We start from the raw sequence: 16744 nt of genomic DNA on the forward strand, positions 1-16744 counted from the left end.
GGTAGTAGATTCCATCATTGGTGTGAATGTGAAAGAGAAATTTAGAACTTGTGGGACTCGGAAAGACATTGATGCTTTGACAAAAATAGAGAAGTTAAGGAGAAAGTAGAGTTTAGGGGGGAAGGGAGGATGAAAGGAATAAGTATTTATATAGCACCGACTATGTAACATGCATTGTGCTAAATGCTTATAAATATTAGCTTTCTTTGATTGTCACAACAACCCTATGGTACTATTTTCTCCCATTAAGGGAGTTAAGGAAACTGAGGCAGACAGGTTAAGTGACTTGCCTAGGGTCACACAACCAACACACTATCTGAGGCTGGATTTGAACTTAGGTCTTCCTCAGGTCCAGCATTCCACCTAGCTGCCTTATGAGGAGTCAGGCACTCAAAGTAGGTCAGGTCTGGGAAAGGTCTCTGGAGCACTGCAGAATCCCCTGTAGCAACTAGACCAGAGATAGATAGCCTGGATCAAGAGCCTTCTCCCTGGAAAGTCTCTAAAGGATTAGAGCAGAATTTGTGTTTCCTTCCAGGGAGCAGGATGAGAAGGTATAGGGGAGATTCCTGAGCCTTTTGGCAAATTTAAAACATCTGCAATCTTTTTGTAAAATTTTATTTATTTTGAACTTAAAACAACAAGAAGTATTTCCACATATGCATAGAAACCAAAAAAAAGAGATTTTATGAAACTGTGGATCTCCATTTTATAAACTTGCTTTATAAATCTCACATGTCACTTTCAAAACTTTTCCATACTCCTGTACTTGCTTCTGAACTTCCTTCCTCCCTTCTGTGCATTTTTAAATGTTTTAATGTCTCTCTTTTTTTCTTCTTGCATCAATATTTGTAAATACCACTGCCCCCCAACTAAAAATGGATAAAAGAAAAAAAATTTCTAACAAGTAAGCACAATCAAGTAAAACAAACCTATACAGTGGTCATGTCCAAAAACATATATCTCTTTCAGAACCTTGAAACCATCACCACTTTGTCAATAGGGTAATAATTTCACTTATCATAGGTCTTGCAGGATCTAGTTAGTCATTGCCTTGATCGAGGATTTCAAGTCTTCTATGGTTGTCTTTTTTTATAATATTGTTCTCAGATATCCATTGACATTTGGTTCACTTCACTCTACGTTTGTTCATTATAGCCGGGAATCTCTGCAACTGTCTCCTTATAGGTAAATAATTTTCCATTACATTTGTAGAACATAATGTGTTCAGCCTTTCCCCACTGATGAGCACACCATCCCTTTGGATTTTGCTTCTTTGGTTTTTTTCTCATTAATCCCATCCTTCTAACTGCCTTCCAGGAGCAGGAAATTTGTCTTACTTATGACTATTCCTTTTTTGGTATTATCGTTCCTCTTTTCATGCTTCCCCATATACTTGCTGGCTTCCCTGTACAATTGGTGTATTTCTACACCAGACTCTACATATGTGTTCAACTCTCCTTTGTCTGTAAGGTTCAGATGATTCAATTTCCCCTGCCCCATCCTTTCTCCATGTTTGTATGTACTCTTCTTGTTATGTACTTCAGTTATAAGAAATCACAAATTCCACTCCCCCTTCCTTTTTGTCTGCTGCTATATTCCTTTTACTCTCCTTTCTTTTTTCCCTACTGAAAACACTCAAACCATAACAAAACCACTCCCAAGTCCTCTATTCTTCTAATTCCTTTGAAGACATTAATTTCTGAAGCGACATTTGTTTTTCCCCTCTATTACAATCCTCATACTACAACATCCTACAACATCCTTTCAATTAATCAAATACATTTATCCTTTCTATGTTTCTCTTGACTGTTGTGTTTTAATTTCAAAGTTTCTACTCAGCTGTGGTCTTTTCATCAAAAATTCTTGAAACTTCCCTAATTCCATCAAAGGTCCATTCTCCTAACTCCACTACCACACTTGTAGAATTATGCTAAGCTTTTTAGTATGCTGTTCTTGATTGCACGCCTATCTCTTTTGGAGTTTGAAATATTATGTTCCAACATTTCCTCTCATTTTTACTAGTAGGTCTTGTGTTATCCTGACTGTATTTCTTTCGTGATTAAGTTGCTCCTTTCAAGATGCTTACAATATTTATTGGAGGTGGGAGCTCTGGTCTTTGGCCATGAATTCTTGTACTTGTACTTTTGGGGTTGATTTTGGTAGGTTAAAAGTGGATTTTTTCTCTAGATATAGGGAGTCTTTATGATTTCTTGACATCTAATGTAAAGACCTTTTTATAATGTGATTTTCAGTCCAATGATTCTTAAATTATTTCTCCTTGATATCTTTTTAAGGTCAGTTGTTTTTTACATTGACATTACATATTTTCTTTTATTGTTTTGATTTTGATCTATTATTTTTATTGTCTCTTGGAATAATTAATTTCTATTTGGTCTCTTCTTGCTTTCAGAGAGTGCATTACATAGGTTAGGTTTAGCACTTTCCATACTAAGCTATTTATTCTCCTTCTGATTTTTTCCTGCAAAATTTTTGTTCCTTTTTTTTTAATCTCTCGCTGCATTTCTTTGAGTCTTTGCTTGCAACAGCCATGGAGTGAGTCTCTCTTTTGGAGATCTCTAGTTTGTTATTATCTTCAATTTACTCAACACTCCAGCTTTGGTTGCTGGATTGAGGGCCAGGGCAGTTTTCAAGTCAGGTCAACAAGAGTTTATTAAGCATTTAACTCTGTGCCAAGCATTTTATTAAATGTCTGCAATAAGAAAAAGACAAAATAATAACAACAACAGACCCTGCCCTCAAGGAGCTTACCTTCTAATGAGAGACAACAGGAAAAAAACTATGTGCAAACAAAATATATAATAACAGCTAATATCTATTTAGCACTTCAAGGTTTGCAAAGTGATTTACAAGTATTATCTCATTTTATACTTACAACAACCCTGGGTAATAGGTGTTATTAAAAGTGATACCATTTTACATTTTATAGATGAGGAAACTATGGCAGATAGAGGCTGAGTGACTTGCCAGGGATCACATAGTTATGAGAGTCTACAGCTGAATTTTAATCCACAACAACCCGACTCCAAGTCCAAAGATCTATAGGAGATAATCTCTGTGGGAGGGCATTAAGATTAAGAAAGACTGGACTTCTGGGAGCTAAATGGTGGAGTAGGTAGCAAACCTTGCAATTCTCCCATACTCACTTCCAAACAACCATAAAATAGAGCCCCAAAACAAATCCTGGAACAGCAGAACCAGCAACAAGATAGGAAGAACTATCTTTTAGCCCAAGAAACTTGGAGGATCAACAAGAAAAGATCTCACTCAGGAGATAGAGGAGCTCAGCCCAGGATGGGAAGCATCCCAGCAAGCCCTACCTCAGCAAACCAGCAGGGGATCATGAGCCCCAGGGTGGAGGAGAAGGCAAATACCAACACCAGGAGGCACTGCAAGTCTTACCATAGCCAGGGGAAAGAGCAGCCTCTAGCCCCTTAAACCACCACATGGTTCAATGTCCCCTGAGCAAGCAGGTATCTTCCAGTGGCCAGTTCTCCATGTGCTACAGCACAGCCCTGGGCAAACAGGTAGGCACCTACCCTACAGGTTCCAAAGCAAAAGGAATCTGCCAGCACTAGCACCAGCACAACAGGAGCGCTGAGCAAACAGCCAACCCTCCGGGTAGCCACTAGGAATGCACAAATATCCCATCAGGCCTCAGCACACCCAGACACCACCACTAGGACCCTTGCATTAGCACCAGGTAAGCTGCTGGACCCCTATGGCCTCTGGCAGTACCAACCCCTACCCCACCCCCTCAGAGCACTAGACACAAGGTCTCCTGTGGTCCTGAGGGCAACATGTGAAGCACCAGGTAAACAGCTAGGCTCTGCAGACATTAGCACAAGAAGCCAAGGACAGTGCCCCTTCCAGCCTGGGAGCAGAGCTCAAATTTAAAAGAAAGGGAAAAGGCCCAAAAAGGGAAAAGGGAAAAAAGCAGAAAACAAACAAAAAAAAGAACGTGACCACAGAAAGTTATTATGGTGACAGGGAAGACCAAGGCACAAACTCAAAAAGGACAACAATGTCAAAACTAACGGGAAAAATCCCAAAGAAAAATGGGAAATGGTCTCAAGGACAGAAAGATCTCATGGAGGAGCTCAAAAAGGAATTTAAAAATCGTGGAAGAGAGATAGAAGAAAATGTGGGGGGAAAATGAGAGTGATACAAAAGAATTGTGAAAAAAAAAGTCAGCAACCTGAAAAACTGCTTAAAAAGTAGGATCAGCCAGATAGAAAGGGAGATACAAAAATCCACTGAAGAACATAGTTACTTTAAAGAGCACAATTGACCAAATGGAAAAGAAAGTAAGAAGCTAATAGAGGAAAGCAATGCCTTAAAAATTAGAATTACTTAGTTTTTAGTAGTTCAGTGATTGTTCTTTGACCCACTCATTATTAAATATTTTAATGTTCAGTGCCTGTTTGGGTTTTCCTTGTGGTCCCTGAACTAATTTGAATTACTATTGTATTATGGTCTGTAAAGGATGTATTGACTATTTCTAGCTTTTTACATATCTTTGCAATATCTCTATTCCCTAGTACAATGACAATCTTTGTAAAAGTTCCATATGGTGAAACATTTCTCCATCTGCCTCACTACCATTAGCAAGCCTGAACTAGAAAGATATAACACAGCCTACAACACAGAACATAGGCATGCAACAAAACTCACCCATATCTCCATTTCCTATCCCATTCTCCAGTGATCTTTCAAGAAACGCTTGCTCCAAATGACAAGAAGCAAAGCTTCAGAAGCAAAAACCAACCAGGGTCACAAACCCATTGCAATTTCATGGCAAACCTCTGAACTGCAGATGCTAGGCCAGAGAACTGAGGAACAGAAGAAACAGAATAGGATGCCATATGTGAAAGGTAGAGTGGACAGAATAAGGGTGACATGTGCATCACTCCACTAAGCCCAAAGGAAAGCACAACAACCAGCTGGGGCCAGTTCTGGCCACACAAGATTCATGGGCTGAATAGCACTTTTCACTGCCTAACATGGGAGGGGGCTGGAACACTTTGAGATTTAGGCCCCAGGGAAACCATCAACAGGCAGAAAGAGAAAAAGTGGACATCATGGGGGGAAAGAATAAAATTGCCAAAGAACTCAGGAAGAAAAACAAACTTCAAGTCCTTGAACATAAGCAGATAAATCAACAAGGAAATAAATAGAAGGAAATATGGCCTCCAGATCTAGCAAATAACTCCATGCATATATGATATACAAGCATCAACTGAAAAAAAGAAAAAAAGTGAAAAAAGACAGAGACCCTAAAGAATGGGGAAAGACCCACAACATACTGTGTGGTTGAAAAGATAAATGAGAATTAAGAGAAGAATTTATGGCCCATATAGCAAAAATAATGTGCAGAATAGAAAAACTCAGATCTGCAAGTCTCAACAAAGAAACAAAAGAGAGAATAATAGATTGGGAATGCAAATACATAGAAATGAAGAACAATATAAAAGAAAAACTCCAGGCTTCCTCCCAGTACCCTCAGGGATGGGCATGCTTTAATTAGTAAAGTCCCAAAGCAAACAAAACATCCAAATAAAATTCTCTTGGGGGTCTGTCTCCCCACACTGTTCCAGTCCCCTATTCCAACTGTGAGGGAAGGCTGGACAATAAAGCCAACAGGATGGGTCCCTGGGGGTCCAAGGCACTTCCCCCACCCACCATAGACAACTCCACCCCTCCCTCTTGGGTCCCAAACAGCCCTGGGGGAAGGCAGCAAAAAAGCACACTTAGCACCTTGCTGCAAAGTTTCCATCTCACCCAGGGCAGAATACAAGCTCCTGGGTTCCTGGTTCAGCTCTGGCTGGCCTCTCCTGGCTTCTACCAGAATCTCTATCACCATGTAGGTGGTTCTCCACCTTTGTGCTCACCTCACCAAAATGGGCTCCAAAGCAGCTCAGCACTCTCATCACGTTTCCAAAGTTCTCATGCAAACAATCTTCTGCTCCATCTGGGTTAATATGTGGCAGCCCTCACCAACCACTCCTGCCAAATCTCCATGAGGGCCATTCTTTGATTTTTCTTTCAAGTGTGTACAAAGGCAGTTCTCTGCCCTTGTTTTGAAACTCCACATACAATATGATCTCAAAACATTCACTCTTTCAACAGAGCCCTCTGGAGACAGGCTTATTACCTCAAGCCCTTGCTCCAGCCATCCACAGCTCTCCCAAGCCTCAGCTTGTTCTCCTGTCACAGCCTCTGCTCTGGCCTGTCTCCTCCAGAGTGCTAGTGGGATAGGGAGGGGAAATGAGAGGTTAAATCCCAAGGCCCCTGCTCTACGCTTCTGGGGGAACACTCCTGTCACTGCCACCGGAATGTTTTCCTTCAGGCCCCTGTTGCTCCTGGGGCTCCATAGAACCATAGCCACCACAAGTACAACGAACACCCCAAAAACCGGGAAACGTTCAACCACCATCTCAGTACCCCAAAACTCCATACTTTATTTTAATCTGCAGAGCCTACTGACTATGCCATTTTGTGGCAGAAATTCATCAGCAGCTATTGTGGGGGTGAAAGACCAAATAAGCCCAACAACAAGAATGCTGGCAACACAGGTTCTTTCATCTGCTTTACTAAGGAAAGTAACTTTAAGGGTTAACAATCTTACTTTAATCAAACATACTAATATAATTCATGTAGCCCAGGAGGAAAAGCCAGCAATCTAAACTTCAGAGAAAACACAAATTACAAACATACATTAGAAACAGGTAAATCACAATACGTATTTACCAGGAAAGCATCACCATCTGGCTTCACAAGCCAGAAGGCTCTTAGAGCAGCTGCCCAGAGTCCCACGCCACTCTTCCAGTGGCTGAGAGTCCCAAGAGAGAACTCCAACTTCTGGATTTATATATCTTGTTCAGTGTCAAATGTGAGTCGTACATGTGACTCACCCAGTGACCTAAAAGTGTCACAAACCTGGAACTCAAACCCATGCAAACCAGGCTTTCCCTTGAGGCAAGGAGGTCATTAAAGACTCCTAATTTAATCAAAGAAAGACCAAAGTCACTTGGTTAAATAAGTGCTAAAAGCCCACCTTAATTACTGATACACAAGCCTAGAAAGAACTAATGGAATAACTCAAAAATGAATTTAAAAGTCATATAAAAAATTGGGAAATGAGAGTGATGCAAGAGAATCATGAAAAAAGTGTCAACAGCATAGAGAACCGATTAAAAAGTAGTATTGGCCAGATAGAAAGGGAGATACAAAAACGTACTGAGGGAAACAACTCCTTTAAAGAGTACAATTGCCCAAATGGAAAAGAAAATACAAAAGTTAATTGAGGAAAAACAATACCTTAACTTAAAGGAAGACAGGGACATTAATAATGAAATATGGAAATATGTTTTACATGATAGGATATATGCAAACTATATCAAACTGCCTACCATTTAAAGAAGGGGGGGAGGCATGGAGAAAAATTTGGGACTCAAAATATTGTAAAAAATGAATGCCAAACATTTTCTTGACTTGTAATTGTGGGAAAAAATAAGATACTATTCAAAACAAAAAATAAAACAAATTATGGAAGCAAAACATGCTGATCTTGGAGACAGATGTGTAGAGACAACCTAAGGTCTTTCAGAAGAACAAGACAGGATCAAAAAGAACTTACACAATTCAGGGAATAACAGAAGGGAACTGTCTAGAGCTTCAGAATATAGAAAATGAAATACCAATTGAAAGATTTCTCAGATCCCTTAAGGAAAAAATAAATCTGAGGATGCAAACTCAATGTCATGGTGGTTAAATTTAAAAACTAATTCCACAACAAGTTCTGCAAGCAATCAGAAGGAAGATATTCAATCACAAAAAAAGCAAACTCAAGTAATGCAAGACTATTCTGAACCTCCAAAAATATGTTCTGAAGAGCACTGGGCCCCAGGATCTAGTCCAGGATGACTTGCCTTGCAAATCTGAGAATAATCACATGGGGGAAAGATGGATGTTTAATTTTTTAAAAGGCATTTACAACAATTTTAGAAAGAAACCAGCACAAGAGTACCTGAAGGGAGGGAAAAGAAGGGGGACTTTAAGTAACTGAGAGGAAAAAGGAGACAAGAGAAGAATTATACAACCGGAAAAAAACCAAGAAAGCAAAACATTTAACAAACGAAGACATACACAAAATAAAGCTGAGGGGATGGGAGAATTTTTCTGTGCACCAAGTGAATCCAAAAAAGTAGGAATTTCAATCATCCTATATGAAAAAGGCAAAAAGGAAAAATTCAAAAATATAAAGGGATAAACAAGGAAACTATATTATGCTGAAAGTAACCATAAACAACAAACCAAAATCAATAATAAATTAATTCACTTCAAATGCCTTGGTATTCCCATTATAAATGAAACAATCAATCAATCAATAAACATTTATTAAGTGTTTACTACAGACAGGCATTGTGCAGGCACTAGTAATACAAAAAATGGAAAAGATACTCCCTGTCATCAAGGAGTTTACAATCTAATGGGAGAGACAACATGCAAGCAAATATACAAATCAAACTGTATAAAGGAATTAAAAGGAAGACCCTAGAATTAAGGGAGGTTGAGAAAGGTTTACAGTAAAAATATAAATCTAGTTGGGACTTAAAGGAAGCTTGGGACGTTAATGTATTGGAGGAGAGAGAGCATGATAAACATGGGAGATAGCTAGAGAAAATGTTAAGAAGTAAAAGAATGAGTATTGTTCATGGAAGAGCAAGGCCAATGGATGGAAGAATATGTGTTGGGAACTAAGGTGTAAGAAGACAGGAAAGGTAGGAAGGGGCTAGGGTATAAAGGATTTTGTATGCCAACCAGAGCAGCTGGTATTGATGCTGGAGACAATAGGGAGTCCATGGAGTTTATTGAATAAGGAGGTGACATGATTAGACCTATGCTTTAGGAAAATCACTTTAGCAGCTGAATGGAGGATGGACTGGAGTGGGAGACCCTCAAAGCAGGCAGATCTACCATACCAGTCCAGGGTGAGATGAGGTGAGCGTCTGCACTAGAGTAACAGCAGAAGAGAGAAAGTGGTGTTTTTAAAACACATCAAAAAGGTAAATTCTAACCCTTGGGAAAAGATTGCATATGGGAGGGAGAAGATGATAAACAATGAGGAGTCCAGGATGACTCCTAGATTGTGAGCCTAAAGAACCGGGAAGATGGTGTTCAGAAGTCAGGTTATAAAGGTTGAAGAGGAGACTGTGAGGAGAAGAAAGTGGAAGCACCTATTATAAAACAGCTTTTCTGCTACAAAGGACAGAAGAGCTATAGGACAATGGGTAGCAAGGATGGAAGGATCAGCTGAAGGGGAGACATGAGCATGTTTGTTGGCATTAGAAAATGAACCAGTACATGGGAGAGACCAAAAATAATTGAAAGAGTGAGGATGACAGAAGGGGCAATGTTTTGGAGGAGATGGATGAAATGGGTTGCTCAAGCAATAAAGCACTAGTGATGGCAAAAAGTAATGCCCCTTATTGTGTGAGATAGGGTGAAGGAGGAGAGAGTAGCTGAAAGGTAGAAGGGAGAAGGGAGAATAAGAAGTTCATGGTGAGAAGCTTCAATATTTTCTGTAAAATGTAAGGTGAGAATCTCAGCTGAGAGAGAGGAGAAGGGGAGCCACAGAAGGTTTGAGGAGTGATGAAAAGGATTAGAAGAGACAGTTGGGAGAATAAGTTGATAAAGGAGGTATAATAGGATTGCTTGATAGCAGTGAGGGCCTAGTTGGCATTGTATAACATAAATTTATAGTGGATCTCATAAAAATAGTTACAAGATTTTCTCCATGTTAATTCGGCAGTGCATGTGTGGCAGTGAAGGTGGAAATAGTGGGAATTATCCAAGGCTAGGATGAGGTTGGGTATAATAAACAAAATGATAAGGAGACAAGGGATTCAAGAGACAGTATAGAGTTGAATTGGTTCATCAAGGAGTCAAGATAGGGGAAAGAGAAGTGGTTAGTTGCAAGGCAGATGGCATGGGAGAGTGTTGAGGGATCAAGGGACTGGAGGTCATGATGTAGAGGGTTTTGCAAGGGAAGGCAGAGGATGATGTGAAAAGCCAATGAAACTTTATCTGTACTACAGGAAAACATAGTAGCAAAATGATAGGATATTTTAATATCCTTCACTCAGTGTTGGGTAATTCTAACAGAAGGATTAAAAGAAGAGAAAACATGGAACTGGAGATAGGGCATTTTACAAATTGGATGGAAAATGTATATTCATATTAACAGTACTGCATGGAACTTTTACAGAATTTGAAAGATGTAAAAAAAAAGGTAAATTCTAACCCTTGGGAAAAGATTAGATATGGGAGGGAGAATGGGAGTGGCTCCTAGGTTGTGAGCCTGAGGAACTGGAAAGATGGTGCCCTCATTAATAGACAAGCTAGAAGTGGAGAGGATTTAGGGGGAACAAATGTAAAAAGATAGAAGTTGTTTCTTTTAATCTTTTCCAGACCACAACACAATAAAAAATAGAAATTAGTTCAGGGGTCACCAACAAAAGAAATGACTCAAGTGGAGATTTAACAATGAAATCATAAATAAATCTTAAGTAATGAATCGATTAATGAACAAGTAAGAGAAAAAATTAGTAACAATTTAATAGAAGAGATAACAAAACAACACAGCACAATTTCTGAGGTGTGGTTAAAGCAGTTCTCAGGGGCAAATAATAATACAATATATATGCAAATATATATTGAAAATAAAAAGAGGATCAATGAACAATATACATTTTTAAAATTAGCCAAAAAATAAAAACCCTTTTTTTAAAAAGCACAAATGAGAAGATATTAAAAATAGATAAATTAGAAAAAACAGAAATGATATCTGAAACTAAAGGCTGGTTCTTATACAAGATTAACAAAATTGATAAACCTTTAACTAATCTGACTACAAATATTCCTGTGTCTACCCAATCCTGAAAAAAATCTTCACTTCATCATTCTATCCCAGCTAACTATCATCCTAATCTCTTCTGCCCTTCGTAATTAAACATAAAAAAGGCCATTTACAATGGGTGCCTCCATTTTCTCTCTTCTCGCGTTCTTCTTAACCCCTGACTTCTGATATTATCATTCAACCCAAACGACTCTTTCCAAAGTTACTAATGATCTCTTTGTTGTCAAATTCAATGGCTTTTTCTCAATCCTCATTCTTTTTGACTTTTCTACAACTTTTGACCAGGTTGATCACTCTTTTCCTTAATATTCTTTTCTCTCTAGGTTCTTGGGATACCTCTCCCTAAGGTTTTCCTTCTACCTAGCTGACCAATACTTCCCTGTCTTTTTTACTAGATGCTCTCCAAATCACACTGCTTAACTGTAGGTATTCTCAGGGCTTCTTTTCTTCTCCCTCTATGCTACTTAACTTGCTGAACTCAGAAGTTCCTATGAATTTTATTTTGACTTCTATGCCTAGGATTCTTGCCCCAGTATCTCTACTGACCTCAAATCTCACATCTTCAACTACCTTTCAAACATCTTATACTGGTCAAAGGAGGGTACACAACACACAGAGAGAGTTGGTACAGAAAGACATTTCACTCGATGGAGAAATAGAAAGGGGGAAGGGAAATTAGAGACAGGGTAGATCAAAGTTGGAATAGTCCTAAGCACAAAAACCCTAAGGAAGTACAAAATATTTATTGCTTTTTTGAGATAGCAAAGAATGGGAATCTGAGATAGGGGGCATAAATTGGTGAATGGATAAATATGTTATGATATATAAATGTGTTGGGACTACTATTATGATGTAAGAAATGATGGGGAGGCTTTCTGAGAAACCTGGAAAGACTTACATGAACTGACACAGAGTGAAGCATACAAAGCCAAGGAAACAATTCATACAATGACAACGATATGGTAAGGCAAACTACTTGACATGCTTGGGAACTCTGATCAGCACAGCGATCAACTGCACCTCCAAAGGACTCTTCAGGAAACATGATTCCCACCTCCTCATAGAGAGATAAGGCACTCAGTGAAAAAGGAGAAAGTATCTTTTTGGGTATGTGTAAGCAACAATCTCCTAGCTGCTACTGTGGCTGTGTAAAACCAATGACAACCAGCACACAGAAGGGCTGCTAACACAGGTTCTTTGCTCTGCTTTTCTAAGGAAAGCACCTTTAAAGGGTTAACAATCTCAGTTTAATCAAATACACATATATCATTCACTTAGCTCAAGAGGAAAAGATCAACCCCAATCACAATTCACAGTTACCAAAGATGAACCAAAGGGTCTGGTTAGCAAACCCAGGGGGCAGTTACAACAGCTTGCCCACAGTCTCAACATTCCTTCCATGAGTGAGCCCCAAAAGTCAAACACCAACCTCAGATCTTATATAACGATCTCAGGGCCTGGGGCATTTCATTACCTCAGTGCTGAGAAGCACTCAACAAAGAACAGTGAAATGCCCACTTAGGGTGTGGGAAAGTTAGATAATCCCTAGTACCAACATATACAGGGCTTCTAATCAATGAATCCCAACTGTCTTAGTCCTGTGAAACATTCCAAGACAAGATCCCACTTCACCAGCCCCATTCAAACAAAGGCCAAAATTATTAAAGGCACTCAAGGGAAGAAGAGCAAAAAGCCCCACCCTGATTACCACTACATAATCCACCCCTCCATTATCCTAGGCCTAACAAAATCTAAATTAAATGGCCACGGATCCTGGAACAAATAGAAGCATTATATGTTGCAATCACATTCAGGGAAATATAACAAAACATATTATTCACTATCATTTCCAAATACTTGTTTACAATACACCATCCACCCCTACGACACATCAAGCAACAATTTCTGTAGTCAATACAGAGTGTCCAAGCAAAGTCCTTCTTGAGGGCGTTTCCTCCTCCCACACCACCATCGCAGCTCCCTCCTGGCACCCTCAGGTACCAAAAGCTTTAATTGGCAAGTCCCAAACAAAAAAGTCCAAATCAAGTTCTCTCAGGGATGTGTCCTTCTCCCCACACTGCTCCAGTGCCCTGCGTCCAAGTCCTGAGGGGCAGCTGGGCAACAAAGCCAACAGGATGGGGTCCTGGGGGTCTACAGCACTTCCCCTCACCCACCATAGTCAACTCCACCCCTCCCTCCTGGGGTCCCAAACAGTCCCAGGGGAAGGCAGGAAAAAAGCATACTCATACCTTGCTGCAAATTTTCCATCTTGTCCCAGGGCTGAACTCCAAGCTCCTGGGTTCCTGGTCGTCCAGCTGCAGCTGGCCACTCCTGACTTCTGCCAGAATCCCCATGCAGGCAGCTCACCACTTTCACCTATCCAAAGTTCTCACACAGGCAGTATTCTGTTCTGTCTGGGTCACTATGTCAGCAGCCAACCATTGTCTGTTTCTCTCCTCCCTTCACCCATGGAGTCTGCACAGTCATTCTCCACTCCTGTTTGAAAGTTCCACATACAAGACATTCACCCTTTCAGCACAGTCCCAAGTCGAGGATTATCAACTCAAGCTCTGGCTCTGGTCATCCGCTCCTCTCTCCAAAGCCTCTGCTTGTTCTCCTCCCACAGCCTCCGCTTCAGCCTATCTCCTCAGGGTGCTAGTGGGGGAGGGAGAAGAAGGAGGAGGTTATCCCCAGGGCCCCTGCTCTGGGTTCCTGGAAGCAATTTCTGTCACTGTTACTTGCCTGTTCTCCTTCAGGCCTCGGGGGCTCCAGAGAACCGTAGCCACCACAAGTACAAAGAGCAGCCCAATAACTGGGACACTGTAGCAACAATTCAGCTAGCAGAAGATGTTGAGGTGTAAGACCTATCAATACCAGCAACAAGAGCTGCCAGCACAAAGTTCTTTGATCTGCTTTGCTAAGGAAAGTGACTGTAAGGTGTTAACAATCTCACTTTAATCACACACAAAAATATCATTCACTTAGTTCAGGGGAAAAGCCAGCAACCTGAACTTCAGAGCAAATACAAACAAATTACAAACATACATTATAAATAGACCAAATACAAATTAACATCTGGGTTAGCAAAGCTGGGGGGAGTTGCCCAGAGTCATATGCCACTCTTCCAGTGAGTGAGAACCCCAAGGAAAAACACTAACCTCTTGAGTTAATAGAACCTGTTCAGGGTCAAAGGATGTCACAACATGTGACTCAAACCCACATGACCTAAAAGTGTCAAAAAGATAAGACCCAAACCCATGTGGCCTAAAAGCTTCTGGCATCACAAACATGTGACTCAAACACATATAAACGAGGCTTTCCCTTGAGGCAAGCAAATCATCAAAGACTCCTGATCTAATCAAGAAACAAAGGCCAGACTCTTAAAGGGCACTTGACTACATAATTGCTAAAAGAGAAAACAGTACTGATACAGACACATCCAAACACTATCGTAGCACTGAGGTAATTAAGTGCTCCAGGGCCCTGAGATGGGTATATAAGATCTGGGTTGGTGTTTGACTTTCCACTCGTGGAAGAGTGTTGAAACTGTGGGCAAGCTGTTGTAACTGCCCCCAGCTTTGCTAACCCAGACCCTTTGGTTCATCTCTGGTAACTATGAATTGTGATTTGAATCAGACAAGGTCTGTCTGTTGATATTTATAATTTGCCTTGAAGTTCAGGGGGGCTGATCTTTTCCTCTGGAAATAAGTGAATGATATATGTGTGTTTGAGTAAACTGAGATTGTTAACCCTTTAAAGTTGCTTTCCTTAGAAAAGCAGATCAAAGAACCTGTGTTAGCAGCCCTTCTATGTGCTGGTTGTTGGTGGTTTTACACAGCCACAGTAGCGGCTAGCAGATTGTTGCTACAATATGGCCAATGAGGGGATCTGCTTTATAACACTACATGCTTGAAACACAGGTTTTGTTTTTGTTGTGTTTCCCAATGGGGAGGTGGGGTTAGAAAGCATATTTTCACTGATTGAAACAAATAAAATATTTTTAAATAAATAAAGTGGAAGACTCAGGATGATTTTGTGCCTTTCACCCCCAGGAAGACTCAGGATCTGTGACTGTATAGATTTGTCATGGAACAGTCATGCAGTGAGAGTCGAGTAGTGTATACCATCATGATAAACCCACAGCAAATACATGACCAAGGCTGAGATTTGACCAAGAATATTATCGTAAAACAGAGAGAGACCAAATCTCAAGCTCAGTTTCCTGAAAACGCCAGGATAGGACTCCACTTATATCTATTGAACACACATTCAAACCAAGTAAATATAAGACAATTCTCTCTCCATGTGTTTCTCTCCACATGATTAGTCAGTATAACAGATTTCAATGGCAGTTCAGATTGCAAAACAGTACAAAGCACATGATTAAATAAAAAAGAAATGATGAGTCTTCCTCCTTGTACATCTAACAACAGAATGGGGATTTCCCCTTCCCCAAAAGGCAAGGGGACCCTGAAGGGGAACATAATCTAGCCTTAGCTCACTTTGCTTATTAGAGGTCAGGGTTTAATTACCATCCATGACCATAATCTCAACTTCCTGTCTCCTCAAGCACCTGAGGATTCTTCACAGTGCTTTAACACTGTGTATACCTATGGAGTACACAGTGTCAATCCCTATTACAAAAACTCAGGCAGCAGCTGGCAGGAGAGTAAGTCTGTATTACAATAACAAGATCTTTGTTAGGAGTTACTATGCCTGCATAAATGAGCAAAACTTGAGAATTTAAAGGCAGAATACTAAATACTGTTTTTAATATCGTATCATTGAGACCCTTGCAAAGGAGCTTCACATTTCCTTTTAGGACTTGCCAGAAGCCTCCCACCAACCTTATGTGCAGCTTTTCAATATCACTTCCCCCATGAGCAATCAATCAGTAAACATTTATTAATTATTAAGCATTTATTAAGTGATTACTATGTGCCAGGAACTGTGTTAAGCACTGGGGATATGAAAAGAGGCAAAAGACAGTATCAGCCTTCAAGGAGCTCACAATTAATGGGTGAAACAACAAGCAAACAAATATATGCGAACAAGCTATATACAAGAGAAACAGGTAATAATGAAGGAAAGGCAGTAGAATTAAGAGATCAACCTTCGTGCAGAAGGTAAGATTTAAGTTGTGACAAAACAAGCCAAAGGAGGTCAGTAATCAGAGTGAAGGAAGGAAGAGGCATGGAGAACAGCCAAGAGAATTCATTAGTGTCTTGTTCATGGACCAGTAAGGAGACCACGGTCACTAGACTGAAAAAGACGATTTAGAGAGTAAGGTGTAAGAAGACAGAAAAGGTAGGATGGGGCTAGGTTATAAGGGCTTTGAATGCCAAACAGAACATTATATACTTGCTGCTGAAGGAAATAGGAAGTCACTAGAGTCTGTTGAGTAGGGGGTTGACATGATCAGAGATGAACTTTAGGAAAATCATCTTAGTAATTGAATGAAGACTGGATTGGAGTGGTAAGAGACTTGAGACAGGCAGACCTATCAGTAGGATATTGCCACAAAGCCAAGCATACAATGAGGAGGGCTTGCTCCAGAGTGATAGCACTGTTAGCAGAGAGAAAAGGTCGTATTGGAGAGACCTTGTAAAGGTGAAATCGACAGGCCTTGTCAACAGCATAGATGTGGGGGTGAGAGATGGTGAGATTGTGGGCCTAAGGAACAGAAGGTGTTATTTAAGGTTTCAACTTCCTTCATATACACACCTGGTGCCCTAGAGAGCTCTAGACTCTGTTACAAGGAGAGAAATAAATGGGGCAACTGCCTTCAAGGATATTCTTCAATAG

The sequence above is a fragment of the Trichosurus vulpecula genome, chromosome 3 (assembly GCF_011100635.1).
Source record: "Trichosurus vulpecula isolate mTriVul1 chromosome 3, mTriVul1.pri, whole genome shotgun sequence".
Taxonomy (NCBI): Eukaryota; Metazoa; Chordata; class Mammalia; order Diprotodontia; family Phalangeridae; genus Trichosurus; species Trichosurus vulpecula.